The sequence below is a fragment of the Tribolium castaneum genome, chromosome 1 (genome assembly GCF_031307605.1).
Source record: "Tribolium castaneum strain GA2 chromosome 1, icTriCast1.1, whole genome shotgun sequence".
Lineage (NCBI taxonomy): Eukaryota > Metazoa > Arthropoda > Insecta > Coleoptera > Tenebrionidae > Tribolium > Tribolium castaneum.
Genome location: NC_087394.1, coordinates 9,712,065 through 9,733,301, shown reverse-complemented (window position 1 = coordinate 9,733,301; position 21,237 = coordinate 9,712,065). Strand labels below are relative to the sequence as shown.

Here is a 21,237-nt window from a genome sequence, read left to right as displayed (position 1 = left end):
AATATAGGCAATTCTTAATTAACAATTTCGCTCATTTTTAATCCAAAATAAGCCTTTATATATTTCGAAACAAATTTCGTCGTTTTTTTTTTGGCAACTGACCGTTCAATTTCGGCTAAAATATAGCAATTTTATGCCATTTTTAAGAGGTTTCGCTCAATTTTTAGCTAAAATAAATAAAATTTAGCTATTCCCAAACAAATTTGTTCTTTTTTTTTGGAAAAAGACCGTTCATTTGGGATTAAATATGACAATTTTGGGCTTTCATAAGGAAATTTGCTCATTTTTAAGCTAAATTAAGTTAAATTTAGCTATTCTCAAGCAAATTTTTTTGTTTTTTGGCAAGTAACCGTTCATTTTTGGCCAAAAGATGGCCTTTTTGGGGCTATTCTTAAAGGGTTTTGGGTGTTTTTAATAAGAGAGAATCTGTTAAAAGTCACTGTAATTAAGGCGATGCATTTTTTTTCCAAACGTTTTTGCTTGTTATCAAAAGTATACATTATTTTAAAACTTAAGTTATTTTGGTGGAACCAGCGCTGTAATTGTTTTTAATGAATATAAGGTGGTACGTCGTTCGAAAGTAATCTGAAATAAGTCAAAAATGTATTTTTTATTCCAAAAAAATGCCGTACCTAATTCCAGAAAAAGTAATTTTTAATAATTCTAAACACTTTTAATAATTACAAATTCATACAATAACAATGCCAACAACCAATTTTTAGAAATTCCGAATATTTGTGCAACTACTTTCAAAGTTGACGGATTTTCGGCCAAAATTTTTCAAGAAAGAGATTTTATTTTCATTTCAAAAGACCTCAAAGTCAAGAAAAATTTAAACGGTTACAAATTAATCAATAATAACAAATTGTATTTTTCGTTTACAAAAAGTATGAAACTAAAGACTGAATCTTTCGAACACATAAGAGCTTCCTGGAGGAAAATGTAATTACCAAATTTCTGACTAAAAATTTTTTTTTATAATAAATAGTTTACGCAGACTTTTCTATAAGATTTTGAAATTTTTAAACTTTCTTAAATTAAGGAGGGAATACTTTACATACTACTAATAACTCCTAGTTTTTTTTATATGCATCAGATTTTTTTGTTTAAAATTTTTATGGCCAGTTTATAGAAAGCTCAATTAGATTTTAATGCGCTGTTAAAAGTTAGTTTCGTGAATGAGAGCATTTGATTAACCCATAAAACCAGAAAGTTTTGTTTGAAATTCTGTTAAAATATATGATTAACAGAATAGTTTAGTGGTTAGGAAGCTATAGAAAATTGATAAAAAATATGTTCCATTTTTTATTTTTGGGATACAGGGCTTTTTTTCAAAAGAACCCAAAATTCAGACACACATTACAAAAAACATTGTATTTATACGAGAAATTGGAATAAAATTATGAACTGTTAGGTATATAAAACAGCTCCAGTTTTGATACTCATTTATTTTTTCACCGAACAAATTTCAAATGTGCTGTTTATAAAACTAAAAGAAGTTTAGATTAGCATTGAACAAAATTCAACATTGACACTTGTAGTAATTAGGTGTCTCTACCTACCTAAGAGTAGCAACAAGCGATTTAAACAGAAATATTGAAACAGATGTAAACCGTCCTTTTAAAAGGACCGTAGGTTCAAATTTGATCAGTTAATCACGCATTTAATAGCCGATTGAAACCATACTTTTATTATTAATAGTCCTCATGCACCTAATTATTTTTTTCCATACGAATTAATCCAATTTACAAGAAATGAAATGACGCAAAAATCTTCTATTGAGTAGTAGTAGTTGAAGGCTATTTTCATTATTACACAAGAAATCTGAAATTTGAGCTTGGTTTTGAGGTGTTTCATACATGTAATCTGTAATTATTACTGAGGCAACACAGGATTTCAGTAAAATTATTGTTTACTAATAGCAGTAATAGCACACCTCATTCAACAAACTCTCAAGGTGTTTTTAATGGAACAATAGATAAGTGCCATTTAGAAGGAACAATTTATACTGATATAAACAGATAATTTCAGTTTGGCATTTGTTGTTTCACACACTCGTTTAAAATTTCAAGCGTTCTCTGTCCTTTCTCTTCTTGAAGGGTTCTCAAAAAAAATGGCATATTTGCGGTTTTTCCGTTAATAACGCTGAGATTATACCTAATCCACTTCAGAGCAACTTCAGTCAATTGCGGTTAAGAATCTGCGGTCTTAAAACAACCACACAGAACTGCGGCCGACAATTTAATATTAAATAACTCACCGGAAAATTCGTTACTGTTCAAATATGGGAATTCTCCAGTCGACCACTTCTCACTATCATGATCAATTGTGCGCTACAGTGTGGTTGGTCCAAGACAAAGGTTATTGCTTTAGTGCACTTTCACTGAAACCCAGCGTTTTAGCCTCGCATCAAAGGGAGCGCAAATGGGCCTTAGCCCTTAGCTTTATTATTGATAAAGCCATTGCGCTATTATGGCTCGCTTTTATCGCTGTTTACCCAGCTACCAAGTGGGTCGTTTATTTGGCCGAATGTGGGTCGATCATTGTGCCTATTTGCCCAGAACTACATAAAAAGTCGCAATATCCAGCAAAGCACAAATTTAATAATAATTTATCGGTAGTTTATCCCAGGATAAACAGTAAAGATTAAAATGGAAACCTAAATTAAACTTAAAATTCAATTGAAAGAACCATAATGAAATCTAACGCATGTAAACAGACTTAATTTAAAAAAAATATCCAAGAATTGTAAAAAATATCAAAAAAAAAGTGAGTACCTTCAAGTACAGGGTGACCCAGCGGTGTGTAATCGGTCTATTACTTTTTTGCTATTTGAAATATTACCATTCTGTTTTTATTATGCGATCGATCGACTTAAAGTCCACAAACTAAATTGAAAAAAAAATTTATTATGCACAGGGTGGTGAACCAAAGTTATATTTTTTAAATGGAACACCCTATATATTTTTTATAATAAGATTTTACGCAAAAAATAATGTAACTTTATATAAACAATTATGGGTCTATCTCTTTTCGTTTCGGAATTATTCAACTTTTCGTTATAAAAAAGACCAATTTTTGAAAAATCACTGCAAAGTCGCTTATGAAAGTGTTTCGATAAATTTGCAACAGAAAAATTCAGAATACCTTGTAGTTCTAGTAAATCGACAACTTTTAGTTAAAGCACGCAGATAATATACAGGGTGTGCCAAAATGCAAAAAGTTGAATAACTCATTTTTTTCAAATGGAACACCCTGTAATTTATTAAATGTATCGAAAGCATTTTTGATAAGCTTTCTAACGGTATGGAGTTTCCATAGCAAATTTAAAATATTTTTCGAGATTTTTCAAAAAAATATATTTTATTACAAGAAAATTTGTTAACCTAGAATCTGATGGTCAAATGGTAATTAATTTTTTGATATGTACTCATGTGACTAATTACATTAGTAATCTAATTATTATCTGATACATAAATGAATTTCACTCATCAAGAATTAATAATAAAATAAATAAAAAAAATTTTTTTTATTTTTTTTAACACTAAGAAATATTGTAAATTTGCTATAAAAACCGAATATCAATAGAAAGTTTATCAAAAATGCTATCGATGCATTTAAAAAATACATGGTGTTCCATTTGAAAAAAATGAATTATTCAACTTTCTGCGTTTTGGCACAGCCTGTACATTATTTCCGTGTTTCAAGTAAAAGTTGACTATTTCCTAAAACTACAAGTTATTCTCAGTTTTTCTGTTGCAAATTTACCGAAAAATATTCATAGGCGACTTTGCAGCGATTTTTCAAAAATTGGTCTTTTCTATAATGAAAAGTTGAATAATTCCGAAACAAAAAGAGATAGACACATAACAGTTTATATGAAGTTACAATATTTTTTTGTGTAGAATCTAATCATGTAAAAATATATAGGGTGTTCCATTTAAAAAAATATAACTTTGGTTCACCACCCTGTGAACAATAAAAATATTTTTAGTTTGTGGACTTTAAGTCAATCTTTCGGATAATGAAAACGGCATTGCAATTTTTCAAAGAACAAAAAAAGTTATAAACCGATTACGCACCCCTGGGTCACCCTGTATACTCCATAAGGCCGAGTTGTAAAAAAACTTGATCGTGTTTTTAATTCTATATAAACCCTAAAGAAAAAATAAGGGTTTAAAATCAGGTTTAAAGGCGATTAATTGTTTATACAACTCGGCCTAACTTAACCACGTAATTCTAAAAACTCAAAAAAGTAGGCGAGGCCAAAACCCACTATTCTTGAAAATTTGATTTCCAAATTCGGATTTGCAATTTGGAATCCTTCTTCACTGAAAATTTTTACGTTTGCAATATGTGGTGAAGGGCAAAATTTTAGGATCTTCAATTATAGAAAGATTGTCATTTAAAGTTATTCTTGTTTTTATTTTATTATTATCTAAGAATTTACTGAAACTTTTTCTCTTAATCCATAAGTTCTTCAAGAGATTGTTGTACGAAGTATGAGTGCATAACTCTAGTATTCATTTATAAATAAATTTGAAAACACCTAAAATTCAGTAAAACTTCATCTAAAACCAAAGAAATTGATAACATAAAACACCATCAAATTAAAAACCCGACGAATATGAAGTATTAATCTGAAAAAAATTAATTAAACCGAAAAATTTAAGAAACTACACCAAAAATAAATAAAGAAAAAACAATAGCTGAAGAAATCTTATTGCTAAAAATTAAAAATTCGTAAAAGTTCGAATTCTAACTGAAACTGGAGTTAAAAGTTTTACCTAAACCTGAAGAATAAAAACTCAGAAACTTCGGATATTTGTCAAAGTTAGATTTTTTGGTTGTGGTTTAAAACATTGTAATTAGAGATACGAATTTCTGATATTTCGTGACTTTAAAGTAATTTTTTTCAGTTTTTTAGAGATTTGTCTGTTATTAAAAAATTGATTTTGCTTCTTTACCTCCTCTCATTTTAATTCGATTTTTCGATTCCCATTTCAGTAAATCACGTTAACAAAAGCAAAACAGTACGCATTTTCGTCTGTTAAGAAAAACAGAATAAAAATACAAAATTCAATGCAGATTGGAAATTATTTTCAAAAAAGTGCGGAAGTTCAATTAATTAATGTGCAAATAAACCCAAAAATATGAACTAAGGATGTTTAAAAACATAAAAAATAAATTCGAACAAAAAAACAAACTTGGGAGGTTCGACCTGAAACCTATATAAAGTACACTCAAAAGTCAAAATTTTGACAAAAATTGTCGTTTTCAACGAATTTTCAATAAGGGTTCTACGTCATTCGAAAGTAATCTGCAATCTAAAGACAAAAATTCAATTTTTAATCTAAAAAAAATGCCGTACCTAATTCCAGAATAAGTAATTATTAATAATTCCAATACAAATTTAATTATTCCAATCAGGCCACACACCGCTCACATATCCAAATTCATACAATGATAACAATGCCAACAAATTTTAAAAAAATCCGAATATTTGTGCAACTATTTTCAAAGTTGACGGCTTTTGGCCAAATTTTTTCAAGAACGAGATTTTATTTTCATTTCAAAAGACCTCAAAATCAAGGAAAATTTAAACGGTAACAAATTAATCAATAATAATAAATTGTATTTTTCGTTTACAGAAAGTATGAAACTAAAGACTGAATTTTTCGAACACATAAGAGCTTCCCCTAGGAAAAAGTAATTACCAAATTTCTGACAAAAAACTTTTTCTTATAATAAATAGTTTACGCAGACTTTCCTATAAGATTTTGAAATTTTTAAACTTTCTTAAATTAAGGAGGGAATACTTTACATACTACTAATAACTGGTAGTTTTTTATATGCATCAATTTTTTTGTTTAAAATTTTTATGGCCAGTTTATAGAAAGCTCAATTAGATTTTAATGCGCTGTTAAAAGTTAGTTTCGTGAATGAGAGCATCTGATTAACCCATAAAACCAGAAAGTTTTTTTTTGTTGAAATTCTGTTAAAATATATGATTAACAGAATAGTTTAGTGGTTAGGAAGCTATAGAAAATTGATAAAAAATATGTTTAATTTTTTATTTTTGGGATACAGGGCTTTTTTTCAAAAGAATCCAAAATTCAGAGGTCCATTAGAAAAAACATTTTATTAATTTGAACGTAGTAGTAATTTTCTGATTTTTATACAAGTGTATCTATACGATAAATTGGAATAAAAGTATGAACTGTTAGGTGTATAAAACAGCTCCAGTTTTGATACTCATTTATTTTTTCACCGAAAAAATTTCAAATGTGCTGTTTATAAAACTAAAAGAAGTTTAGATTAGCATTAAACAAAATTCAACGTTGACACTTGTAGTAATTAGGTGTCTCTACCTACCTAAGAGTAGCAACAAGCGATTTAAACAGAAATATTGAAACAGGTGTAAACCGTCCTTTTAAAAGGACCGTAGGTTCAAATTTGATCAGTTAATCACGCATTTAATAGCCGATTGAAACCATACTTTTATTATTAATAGTCCTCCTAATTATTTTTTTCCATACGAATTAATCCATTTTATAAGAAACGAAGTGATGCAAAAGTGTTCTACTGAGTAGTAGAAGTTGAAGACTATTTTCATTATTACACGAGAAATCTAAATTTTGAGCTTGGTTTTGAGGTGTTCCATACACCTCCATCATTGTACCTATTTGCCCAGATCTACATAAAAAGTCGCATGAATGATGGTAATTTCAGCCTACTAATGAATGAGAGGAAGTGTACCAAGGTAAAACAAGATTATGTGGATATCGTACAGGTGTCTGGTGCACTTAAATGGCTCGTGCTCTAACTGTTTCCATAAATAAAATGTCGCAAAGTACAGCAACTTGTATCTTGCAACCGCTAGCCGTTTTTCCTTCAATGAGCAGCAGTGATTTGTTGGAGTGACCAACTGAGAAGACGATGACGACCGGCTTTCGTGACGTTATCTCCTAATTGCTTGATTTGAGAAACCAGGAATTATTACCGCATTAGAAGTTACGATGTTTACGTAAGCCGCGTAATTTGTTCTTGGGCGCTCAAGGTGGCTTCTTTGGCCAATTAATTGCTAACGGCTTTCAAATCCTTTGTCTGGTTTATTCGATATGCGGATCACTGTTTCGCCGTTAGAACTACATGACATTGTTTATTGTGAATTGGAGGTTAAAACAGGCCGAATATGAAGCAATAATACGCCAGATTTCGTGAAAAATGAGGCTATCGCTGGTCTGATATCCTTACGATAAAGTAATTATTGTTTAACGGTTAACTGTTTTAAGTAACCATACCATGTTAAACGACTGGAAAGATATTGTCAATAGCGTGAAAGGAAAACTTTGAACTCGTGCTGCTTCTCGCCAGTTCATCCAATTTACTCCCAGATTTATTTTTACGAATTAGTTCTGACATACAACTTCTTCAACATCATAGATAAGGGTTATTGCATTTGCCAAGCTTTTCGCGTTTTGTATTCTAATAACTAACTTCCTGTTGCGAGAATCTGTAACACCTTTATTTATTTTAAAATCAAATACTTGGAAGTGTTTGCCTAAGTGCAGCGTTTGCAGTACAGGAATTAAAAGTAGAATTATCAGTGTACAAAAACATGGTACATTCTGTTCTTGTTAGTTGCTACTCAACAATTTGAAAAATAAAAAAACTAACCGAAAAATAATTAGATTTCAAAATCAGGTTCAGGTTCCAATAAATTTGATTTAATCAAATGCAATATTTCAAAACATTTTGAAAATAACCCATTTATAACTGGAAGACTGTAAGAGACACTTTTCAGTTTGTAAAAAATTGTTTTATCTGTGTAATGTAATAACTAATAACAGAGTTTTAAATGGGCAAGAATAACACCGTTTTTGAACCAATTTGTGACTTTTCGTTGGATAAACGTATAAAAATCACCACTTTAAGCCTGTTTTGTTAATTAATTTTTGAAGATTTATTTTTCGCTAAATAATAATAATTGAATGACTGACTGTATGAAAAACGTACTTACTTGAACCCTTAAAAAGCAAAACTAAAAACATTTTCGCCACAATTTCGAAACGAAAGATATATAAAAGGGTGTTTTTTAAGCTGTTATTTAAAGAAGTAGTATACCGGGTGCTCAAAAACCGGTGCACCAACTCAATAGGGTGTGGTCGAGAATTGCTTACATAATAAAGGTAAAAATAGTAAAACAATTCTTTGTAAAGTTATTAATAAACAAATATTGATAAATTGATAAACGAATTTTAAATAAATGAACGTTGTCTAACTGTCGTGATCGCAGCAGAATTTGATCAACAGTAAAAATAAATTTGTTTTGAAACTATTTCCTAGGAAATAATTCCCAGTGTTCGCACATCTACAAATTGTGATTTTTTTTATAAATTTTATTTTTTTTTAATTTAAAAAACTGATAAAGTCTAACAGTAAATTGAAAAATAATTATTCATTGTTTTCTTAGTGAACGATTTCTTAGTGTGAAACATAAAAACATTAATAAATAATGAAAACTGAAGAAGTTAAGAAAATAGGTTTGTAGCTCCAGATTTTTTAAAATATGACTTTAGGACTTTTTTCAAGAGTTTTCCTGCGTCAGTTTTTGGGCACCCTGTATAATGTGAAATTGTGTAGTATATAATAGGGTAGTTTTCCTTATCCTTAGTATAAAAATCTCGCTCACATTTTAAAGGACTTAAATATAGGGTATTTTCCATAAAAAAATTATATTTTATTAGATAAAATGGGTTTAAAAACAGGCCATTTTCCTTATTTTTTATGCTTTTAAAAATCTTCAACGACTAACACTTGACTCTCTTTCCATAAAAATATTTTTCAAAAAATCTGAGTTTTAAAAAAGGGTCAAAAATTAAGGTAAAAAGTCAAATTCAACGTTGTTGCATAGAAAAATAGAAATATGAGTCAGAAAACTAGGTATACAAATCTGACTTGAAAAGTTACACATCATATACTACTAAAAGATGCACCAAATATTAAAAAAAAAAACATAAAAAAATGTTTTTTAAAGAAAGTTTTTATGTAGAAGATGCAATAAAAAGTAGATAATAATGTTTAATATTGTTACTTACAGATTAATTTCTGTTGATATTTTTTACCAAAAAATTGAAGAATACAAAAAAGACAGACCGAAGTTTATTATCTAACCATAAATAATGTATTGAATTATTGATTTAAAAAACTGACAACCATGCTTGCTTGTCATCATTTATAACCTAAACAGATTTTTTATGACAACTCACAGTATTACCAAATAATATGTCAGATTTTCATAAATACTCCGAATTTGAGAAAATCTTAAACAAGTATAGAATTGCATTGTCACGCAGATTACGTAAGTATGCAAAATTTTCATTCATTCGGACAACAGAAACCCTCTCAAATATGATACAGACAGGCAGACAAAAAAGCAAGATAAAAAAGCATATAAAATGTTAACATAATGTATGTTATTCCCAGTCCAATTTTGTGTTTTTCTCCGATTTAAACATGTATTCAAAGGCTCTCCTTAAAGACTTATGTTACTAGCTAAAAAAAGTGGTAGCCAAATAGACAGAACTTTGTACTCAAATAAATAATTTTGGGCCCGTTTTAGTAAAATTTTCCGAAAACTGGCTTTTTAGCTCAACCCCTGCTTTATTTACGACACAGCTAAAAAATTAAATATTGTTCACACAATTTATTTAATTTGAAAAAACAAACGATATGAACCCATTAGTTTACGTAATCAGTAACATTGTTAGGGTTTTTACATTATGTAAGAACATTTGAAGAAAGTGTAACAATCTTTTAAATTTTCTAAATAAATCCGAAAAATACCTAATGTTCTGGTTTCAAACGACGTTTCTACAAAATTTTTGTCACTACTGAAGAACCCAAGTAAAGAATTCATTAAAAGCATTTTTAACAACCTTTCCGCTATTGTACCTATATTTTATCAGACACACAATGGGCCAGATTTTTATAACAGTTATTAAAGTTAATAAGTAGAAAAGTATTACAAACTTGTCAAGTGCGGAAAATTTCGTATTGACCTCGGTTCAGTTTTTAATTTTTACATTTCTTCACCAGGTCAAAGATTGTAGCTTTTTGTCTTGTGTTCTATTTTTTGTTTGGTATCACTATCAACACAAGTCTTTAAAATTGGTAGTAACGTTTTAAGGTTCATCAAAAGGTTAAATTTGATAACATAGTAGATTTTGGCCGCTGTTCGTGTTCAAAACATTGGCTGTATACAACACAAGAAACAAAAACATTAGAACTTTCTCGTTTATTTTGTTCTCCAGAACAAATACCATTGGTAAAAAAAGTAATAAAACAATAGTGATCTTTTAGTTAACTGAGGTCTTTCAACTTCAAATGTATGAAACTCTCATTGATATGGATCTAAACACCTGTGCTAGTCTCTTTGCGATCTTCCGATGGTAGTGTAAAATATGGAAATGGGATTTACTATTCAGTAGATATTCATTTGTAACTGTACTCTTTTTTTAAATTCAGTTAGGACTTCGACAAACATGTGTAAAAACTTAAGTAGCTCTGTTCGCGGTTATGTGGGTAGTTGTAGTGGTTTCAAATAGGAGCTAACAACTTATTTAAATCGTGGTGGCCTTTTTGAAAAAGGAAAAGTTCTTGAACAAATCTCATTTATTGATTATTAGACAAAAACTAAAGTCATTAAATAAAATCTTTTTCGTTGAAATTCTTTCAAAGATGACTCAAGGTCTTGAACATAATAATGACTTCAATGATGCACCGTATACCTAACCTACCGCTCACCGACTTGTATTGAAAACCAAACTAACCGTTATGTGGTTAATAACAATCTGGGCAAAAAAGAAAGCAAATTTCCAATGGCACAATTTGCCGAAAAAGTCCATACGTGGGTTTGTCATTAGCTAAATTTCACACAGACCAGGAATAAAGAAATTAAACACATTACCTAAATTGAAATTAATTGGCGTTAAATGCGAGTCACACCTTGAATTCGCGAATTATTTGGCTGGAAGAAGTCAATTATTAATTTTTCACAGAACTGGTTATTTACGATCGGGCGCTTTCAAAATTTCGCTTCATTTGTATTAATAATGCCTTGAAAAGACGACAAAATGTAGCGTAAATACCTAAAGACCCAGTTATCTCCAGTGTTATTGACTAATAAGTCGAGTTTGTTTTACTTCAAACACAAACTGTGTTAGCTTTCACTGCCAGAATAGATCATAAATTAACAAACAAACTGAAAAATATCGATAGCTGCTCCCATCTCGAACATAAATGGTTTATTATACTTTCTCCCTTTTTTGTTTGCAAATTTGCAGAGATTATAGCGAAATGTAAATCATATACGCATTTCACACCTCAGGCCGAGAGTTACAAGATAAAAAATTCTCACGACTAACTTTCGAATATTGTTTGAGCTATGAATCAATTGATAAGTCATTGTTGGCTCTAGATAATACAGGCTGATTCTTTTAGGGCAAACATTACAAACTTTTTAACTTCTGAAATAGGTAGAGCTTTAAAATTTTGTATACGATCCAAATCGATCATTCTGAGTTCAACTAAATTATTTTCAAGAAGGCTGAACTTCCAGAACTACGAGAAATTGGAGCCAACATTAAAATTTTAAATGGTAACCACACATTTTTATTGCATATTTGAATTCACCTTCTCAAGCTGAGTAAAATTTACCCAAGTTGTTGGTACTTATCTGTCACAGATTTTGACATATGTCATTTTTAAATTTTCATTTGCAAGGGCTTATTTAAAATATCACAGTCCTTGAACCCTTTGCGATAAGTGAATATGTTTTTTTGCATTCAATAACCGAAGGTTAGAAGAGTTTTCTAGAATTTTCGAAATTGTCAACTGTCAAAATTCATCGCTAGTATGATTTTTCAAAATTGTTTTTAAAAAACTACTGTAACTCAGTTTTTTCAAATGTAACGACCCAATTTTCTTAACGGCAATCGAAAGACTATCGATGTTTATGACTTTTATCAATACGTCCTATACCTATATCTTACAGTTTTTGGAAAAAAATTACAAAAAACGGATTTTACATCGTAATTTTACGAATTAGTTACTCAAGTAGACCTTGTAAAATGGTCAAAAATTGTCAAACTTCAATATTTTATTTAGTTTTTAGCTAGTTCATTATTAAATAAACAATAATATTTAATTACAGTTTATTATAATTTAGTAAATTATGTAAAATAACTTACGTCAGTCTGCCATCGAATTTAGAACTTCTTTAATGAAAATGGTGAACAAATAGGACATTTCTTTTAATTAATAGCACAATTTTATCGTATTATTCAAAAGTTTACTTGATTAAGAATGAAAACAATAAGCTAAAATTCTGTTTTTTGCGATTATTTCAAAAACTGTAAGAGATAGATATAGAAGATGTTAATAAAAGTCTGCTTAAAAATTGCTGTTCTTTTTATTGTCATTGAAGAAACGGTCATTCTATTGGAAAAAACTTTTTTATAATCATTTTTTAATCATCATTTTCAAAAAATCATAGTAGCCTTGCAATTTGACAGTTATCAATCCTCAAGACTTGAGAAGACCCTTTGAACCTTTGGCTATCAAATGCAAAAAGCATTATTTACTTATACTAAAGGGTTCACGAGCTGTGATATTTTAAATGAACCCCTGCAAATAAAAAATTGACATATGTCAAAAACTATGACAGATAAGTATTAGCTGTTTCAAAACTATAAAATCGCCAACGTCGCATTTTCTCTCAAAATTAGCTGTTAGTTCAAAAAAAATAATAGCTTATGTAATTTATACATTCAATGAGAGATCTAATCATTAATAACTATTTTACAATTTTATCAATATTATTTAAAAAAAATAATTCGGTTAAATGCGTTTTTATAGTTTTGAAACAGCTAATATCTTTTTAATAAGGGTATTTCTTTCTATTTTCTTTTCCCCTGCAGTTTGAAATTGAATTTTTGGTTAGATTAAAAAAAGTTGACCGGAAATTTAATTAACAGAGAGGTACAGGCACGTAAGAAAACAATTAAATCGCCCTGGCCTGTTTGATAAAAACGTCTCAAGTCCACAATAAACCACGGAACAATCTTGGAAGATAGATGGAGCGTCAGGACCCCGACTTATATTTAATCTTAGCCAACATAAAATTCCACTAAAACTCATAATCATGCCAGAATGTTTCAGGGTTGGATACTTTGTTCGGCGTGTGGAACGAACACCGACACTGCTTGCAACTTTTCAAGCAAAAATTCGATAAATAAGTCGTTTGTGACGGCTTATTCGTTGTTTATATTGACCGAATCACTCGTGTTATTAATGCCCCATTATTAGGCAAGAAGTTATAAATATTCCCGCCGAGATTGTAAACACACGATGCATTTATTTCAACATCTCCTTGAAAGCTCGCTGCAACGTCAACTTGGAGTCTTAACTTTATTTACGCTAAGAAAATCTGTTTAAAGAATACGTAAACACGGAAACAATGAGGAAATAAAAAACACCTGTCCTTAAAAATCAACTCGCTCGATCACTGCCAAAAACGAGGCAATTGCGGTGGCCCACAAAAGTGAAATTGTAAAAACTCACGGTCACTTTATTACAGTTGGAAACAAAAAATCATCTTTTTATAGGAATGACAAAGTTAGCTAGTCCTTGAGGTATAGAAACCGTGTATAATTAAATTTTTATACTTGTTTGGGTAAAAAACGCACATATTTATAACCAGACCACAATTTTTAAAATTACAATATCGCAACCATCTAAAAAGTGTAACACACTTTTCCTGGTCTGGTGCATTACAATAGTCTTAATTAATTTTGTGAAATCAGTGAAATTATTTCGATGAGATCATTGTTATGACTGCTGATGATAAAAATGTTATTTCACATGTTTTCAGTTTTATAATTAAAATTACACAATTGCTTCAACGAGAGTCATTACCCTCATTTTTGAACTCAACGAGCATCTAGCACTGTCGCAATGACCTATTTGTTATTTTTGATTCATAATTCCTCCATTTCTGAAATGTGGGTAAATTACGAGGTCAACCATTGATACGTATCTCAAATTCGACTTTCCTTCGTAGAAAGACATTTTCTAGGTAAAACATTCTAAAGCTCTGGGCTTGGCATAAGTGACAAACCTTCAGTTAATCGGAATATATGTTGATGTTTTGAAACTAAATTTTTGAGTGTAACTATTTAACATTTCGGCCTTGAAATTGTTTATTTTACCCCTGGTTTCTAGAATGACTTATCTTGCGGTTCGATAGTTTCTAATAATTGCGATAGAAATTATGGAACCGATAAAATTTATCTACAGATAACTCGTTCCAGAAACCGGGGGTTAAAAAGAATAATGAAATTTATAAAGAAATAACTAAACAAATAATTACGTGTCATAATTTGTCAGTTAATAAATAGCACATAAATAGTAATTCCTTAAAAAGAACAACAATTAACGGAGGATATAACACACGATAGTAAAATTAAAATACTATATACAGGGTCGCTAAAAAACTTGGATATAGCTAAATATTTTTAGAACGATTTAACAGAGCACCTTGAAATATGGAAAAGAGGTAAAAGTGTTTAAATTCCATCATCTGAGATCTTCTAAAAATTTTTTCCATCATTTATTTTGAAAATACAAGGCGAACTTGATTTTTTAATGGCAAGAAGGCTCAAATTTCATAATTTTTAAAAAGCATTTTTTCAGTGATGTAATATATACCCACCTTTATTTTTATTAAAAGGTAAAAAAAATCAAAACTTAAATCTGGACTTCTGGAAAAAAACTAAGTTAGCTTTGAAAATACTGTTTTCTGTACTGTAGGATAAAAAACATGTATTTCGTGTTTATTATTTTTTTAATGTGTTCTTTTTCAGTTAAGTGTTATTTTAACAATTATTATTAACTTGCACAAATGTTCAAGCGGCAAAGAGCTAACAATAGACAAAGATATTTCCAAAGCTAGCAAAATTTTACATTTTTCAAAATATTATTAGTTCGAATTTTTCGATTAGATTAGTTTCGATTAAAATAAGGTATGCATGTGTTAGACCATAGAATTCGTAAAGAAATGCTCTCCTTAAAAATATTAAATTTGGTCCTTCTTGCCATTAAAAAAATCAAATTAGCCTTGTATTCTAAGAACAAAAAAATAAAAAAAATTCATATACTCTTAAGTATATACCAAGTTTCAATAAGATTTGATGATTAGTTTTCATAATATAATGTATCCATACTTTTTAGGGATCTTGAAAGAAATACATATCGTGGGTATCAGAATTTTTTAGGATATTTTATAAAAGAACAAAGTTTTATTCTCATATCTGACACCCTTCACAATTTAGATTTACCAGAAAGACAAGAAAAAATAACTTCGGAAAATGAGCAAAGAAGTCAAATTTTGCCGTTTAAATTATTCAGATTCAAAATTATATCAAAGTGTAAAAATGTAGTTTTTATATTTTTTGCTTGCTTTTTTGATGAGAACGCGTTTAACTATCGTTTTAATCTCGTTTATTTGCACTGTGCGGAATTTTATGATTTAGGGCCGATTTATAGAAAGCTCTGTTAAAATTTAATTCGTTGTTAAAAGTTAACAACGCGAATCGACCAACCTTCAATTTGGTCACGTGATCAGTTAATCACGCATTTAATTGCGAATGAAATTAATTAGGCTTTAAAAGCTCCGTTAAAATTTAATTCGTTGTTAAAAGTTAACGCGAATGGACCAACCAAATTGCTTCAATTTGGTCACGTGATCAGTTAATCACGCATTGAATTGCGAATTAAATTAATGACGCTTCTATAAACCGGTCCTTAGTATTTTGTTCTGTAAAGTAGTGTTTTGTGACATTTTTCTGTCAAAAGTCAAAGTCAAAATTTCAGTATTTCAGAACTGACTTCGCTTTATTAAAATCTATCATCGTTGAAATTATTTTACCACAAAACAATTACCTAATCAGTCATGAATTCGTTACGTTTCGATTAGTTTTCCGAAGCAGAAAATTCTACTACTTTTCTACCATGAATTCTAAGTTCCAGAAAATCGAAAATTTTGCAAATCTGGATAATAAAGTTCTAAAAACCGCCAAAAAATGACCACTCCAAACATTCAACATTAAAGGGACAGAGAAAACTCAAAAAATTTCTTAAGAATACCAATCTTTGGCAAAGTGTGTTTTAAATCTAGAGAGAAATCATCTCTGCTTTTCCTTTATACCCCCAAGTTGTCATACGTTTTCCAACCCCACAGAATTATCTTGCCCAGACAGTTCATTGATTTGTCGGTTATTATTTCCTTTTCATTAAAATTTTCCGACAACCACCGCTGTTGCAATTTCAGGACAGGATTACCCAAAATCAACAAACTTGCCACTCTATTCCGTAACTCAAATTACGAACTCAAAATCCAGTTTACGCATGATATAACAGGATTCCCGGCTTTCAAACAGTTTTCACGAAAGATAAACAATGCGCTTTAATACCCATTTCACCGTTCAGGTGTATCATAATTTTCGGTTCTGCGTACACAAGCTGATTCACATAATTCGGTTTTGCCAACTTTCGATAAATTTGTTGCAACGTGAATCACCCTGTACAAGGCACAACAGAAAAGCACCGTTTGTTTTGGTTTAACAATTTATGAAGGTCTTCTCCAACAGGTGTATCATTAAACTTATTGACATCCAGGTAGAGAAGGATCAAATTACCTGCCATAAGAAACATTTTTAAAGGTAAAAGCTGGCCAACTGAAAGTTCCTAGAAATATTACCACGCCTAGTGTAGGGAAACGGCCATCAGTATTCAGGTGCATGCACTACTGTTATAAAAGCAATTTAAAATATATGTGTGTGGAAGATAATAGTGGATATCGTTTCCAATTGCAGCGTTTTATTTTAGTGTTTTAAGTCAATAATGATAGACACGGAACTATTTATCATTTTGACGAGCAAAGGTCTCCCGTTTCTTGGCCAAACTTCAGTCAAGAATTGCACAAGTGCCAGTTATTCATGAAAAACGGTGCTCTCGCAACACTTTGCATAATTTGCTTCAGAGACCTAATGTCCCACATATTGTGAGAATTTCCATGGGATTGTTAAACTAGGAATTTAATTGATTATTACACCATCCTCTTCTATTTAAGAACTGGTTGGAATGCGTTAGCGAATGTTGTTCGTCTTTTGCCGGAAGGCACCTTCTTGACCTTATAAACTATTTAATCATCACACTTCTTGGATTCACTAAGAAGCGTTATGAAATTATCGAATCGTGGTTAGACAGTGTCGCAATTTCCGCTTTTGCGAATTTTGGCAAGATGTAACACCTCGGAGAAAGTTTCAATTGTCCGTAATCAAAGTCTAGTTCATCCACAAGTCCCGAGAAAAATCGCAATTTGCGTGGAAACTCGATTTCTAAATACCCAACTTTCTTGAAATATCGAGCAGTTTACAACGATATGTGCGGTCCTAATTGATCTCTCGATGATTACAGAAGTAGAACAAACAAATAGAAAAGTCGGTGCGAGTTTCTCGATCAATTCACTCGACTTTTTTATGAAGGGGTTGCATTTTTAGTCGTTTTGAAGAGGAAAGGGTTCGTTAAATTCACAAGAGTCGTTCGCTCGTGAACAATTAAAATGCTTTGCACGCGCTCTCGCTTAGTTGCGTCGTGTTACATCATGTTTAACATTTTAATTGAAGCTGCATTGGCCACTTATCGCAGCAATGCCCCAAATCTGCGCCAAAAGCAGCAAAAGTCATTGTGGTTCCACCAAAACCCATTTATTTTTGGGTACACATTAAAGGCACACTATACTCGTGTTGAAAATAAAAGATATCGCAGTAGGCCATGACTGTGTAAAACGACCTTTACGTTTAACTAGAAGTGATAAAGTTACGTTTACGTTTAATTGTCAAAATTCAAAACGTTAAGGCTAATTTTAAGGGAAAATGCCACGTTGACGTTTTTATAGTTTTGGAACAGCTAATAAATCTTTTGACAGTTTTGACACATGTAGTTGGAAAAACAGATACCACCTAAAAAATAGCATTATGACCAACCTAAATTCAAATTTCCACAGCCGACTGGAATATCATTTAATTTGAAAAGGAGTATTTTATTTAAACGCCAAGTATTTTCGTTCAGTAAAAATGATAAATGCACAGTAAAAATAATAAATGCAGAGTAAAATAATAAATGCACAGTAAATAAAACTTAAATTCAAATTTCCACAGCCTACTGGGACATCATTTAATTGGAAAAGGAGTATATTTTATTCAACGCCAAATATTTTTGTTCAATAAAAATGATAAATGCACAGTAAAAATAAAAATGCACAATAAAAATAATAAATGCACAGTAAAATAATAAATGCAGAGTAAAATAATAAATACACAGTAAAAAAAATAAATGAACAGTAAATAAAACTTAAATTCAAATTTCCACAGCCTACTGGGACATCATTTACTTTGAAAAGGAGTATATTTTATTCAACGCCAAGTATTTTTGTTCCGTAAAAATGATAAATGCACAGTAAAAATAAAAATGCACAATAAAAATAATAAATGCACAGTAAAATAATAAATGCACAGTAAAAATAATAAATGCACAGTAAAATAAATAAAGGAACAGTAAATAAAACTTAAATTCAAATTTCCACAGCCTACTGGGACATCATTTAATTGGAAAAGGAGTATATTTTATTCAACGCCAAGTATTTTTGTTCAGTAAAAATGATAAATGCACAGTAAAAATAATAAATGCACAGTAAAAATAATAAATGCAGAGTAAAATAATAAATGAGCAGTAAATAATAGTATTTCCAAAGTGGAGAGTCCCCAGCCTGCAGGCTAGCTACTAAGCGTTTAATATTTAAACTGTGCAAACTGAAATTAGATACTTGCATATACGATTTTTTTACTGGGCACTTTATACTGAACATATTTTAATAAAACACGGTGTGTGGTTTACTTGTCATTAAAAATTTTTATTGTGCAAAATATTATATTATACTGATCATTTATTATTACTTACTGATCAAAATAGGATCGCTTTATTACCACCCTTTATTTTTATCCCAATTAAAAACCAACATCGGCTTGGCCAAGTCAAATATTTTTCGTTATTCGCTTTGATTTATTCTTATTTTTCTTTCGGCGTCATTTAATTAAGTCGCTGAAATTTAAGATCTAATCTAAAATGTCGCGTGTGCTGGTTAATCTATTTTTAATACACATTCACAACTGTAATTATTAAAATAAAATGCAAGGTTAATGGGTTATGACCAAAACCATTACCAACAAACAAACCGCAATAACAAATTAGCTCCAAACGTTATTCAGAGCTGTGCTTAAATTTTTTAGTTATCGGGATTAACTATTCACATGAAATTGCAGTCAAGTATTGATTTTGAGTGAAAAGAGGGATACAAACACAAATTTATTGATCAAATTTTGCACAGAACGTTTAATTTAGCCAGGTGTGACTGTACTATTTTTATCAATAAGTCTATAAAAATAAAAGGTCACATTGGGAAAAAAGATAAAAGGAGAAAGAGAGCAATAATTAAAACAAACATAGCGGTACCTTGAGTACAGATTATATTCCTAATTTATTTACAAAATTTCAACAATGGGCAATCACTCGATGCTATTGTGATAAATTAATAATACTGATTACAACAAAGGTGGGTCGGAACAATCTGTACGACTTTTTTAATTTAAAATTGACAATTATTTAAGAAAGAAATTAATTTTTTAATTTGTAGTTTTTTTGTATTAGGTATGAACGAATCAGTTCTTGTTATTATTTCCAATGGAGGATAAGGGGTAAAAAAATGATTGGGCAAAGATGCGACATACTGACCTCTAGAAATGGTACTCCTCCTGATAATAAAAATATGTTTGGTATCACTTGATTTTTTAATGTTACCGCCACTTGGTGTTTAATGTTTTGTAAAATATCACCATTAAAGGTCAGTATATTATTTAAATAACGCACGCATCCTAACTACCACTACACACACCAAACATCCTTGCTCGACTGATTTGAAGCTGATTAGAGCTCGTTGGTTGGCGCTGGCTCACCGATTTGGTGGCTCGTTTTCTTTTCTCTCTCAGGTTTGAATTTAGTTTCGAAATGAAGGCTGAGAGGCGCCACTTGTCGGTATTCGAAGTTGGTGAAGGTTTAAAACACAGGTAGAGTATAGTCAAGTATCAAACCCGAATAACCGAAGCCTACCATTAAATACAGGGTGATTCATTTAGAAGAAGTACCTGTTTAACCCTCAGTTTCTCAAACGCTTAAGTTATATATTTTGAAATAAATATTTGCCTATTTAAACACTTAAAGTTGAGATAATAGGTAAATTCCAAGGACGTATAATTTTTAGGACGGAAGGGGCTTTTAAAAATATGAAAACCGGGCTAAGGCTAACGCTAATAGAATCAGTAATAAAAAGATAGATAAGAAATAACAAAAAGCACGTGTATCCCAGCTTTATTTTAATCTATTTATTTTCAATTTAAAACTTTAGAACCTATGTCTTTAGCACATCCATTTGCATCTTCCTGATCTCACTTAATCATATCTTACTATTAATTAATACTAAGAAACTCAATGATGTTGGCTGTTGAGTTACCCAATTCAAAGTTACAATTTGCGGGAGCTTTTTGGAAACTTTTGTGTAACCAGGTTGGCTCTCCTGGTAAGCACAGTACTCGCAGTACTTGATCACAGAGGGAGAATCGCCATATTGGCATTTCACCCTCACATTTTTGAGTCTGTGGTAGTGCAAACTTTGTTACGGGTTTAAATTTATAATTCTAAGTTTGAAACCGTACACAAATTGGCAGAAATTACAAATTGTACAAGAAAGTGGAAAGTAAACGCGTGATAATACCACTACCAACTGTACCATCACTCCATCACTTATACAATTTTCCCGTCTCCAAAGGCCTTCACAAAAAGGTATAGTAGGTGTAATTCTTACTAATTTATCTCTTATTAAATCTGTAAACTCATTGTTCCTAAAATGAGTAAACTGGAAAATAGAAATTCATTTGAACGTAGGCCTCCATTTCGAATGTTCAATTAAAACTTAAAGTTTGCAAACATTTCAAAGTATTTGTGGTGGTATGTGGTTTAAGCCCGTTCAATCTGGAGGACGTCAAACACATAAAATAAAAT

At 30.5% G+C, this 21,237-nt stretch overlaps 1 protein-coding gene across 1 annotated transcript in view; it reads right to left on the bottom strand.

Moving 5' to 3' along the window:
• Arl4 (ADP ribosylation factor-like 4) overlaps positions 1-20,124 on the bottom strand; it is a 29,649-nt gene extending 9,525 nt beyond the window's left edge. The window contains exon 1 of the mRNA XM_008200748.3: positions 19,915-20,124. The gene's annotated coding sequence lies outside the window, so the exon portion shown is untranslated. The remainder of the gene's footprint in view (positions 1-19,914) is intronic.
• Positions 20,125-21,237: the final 1,113 nt, after the last annotated feature.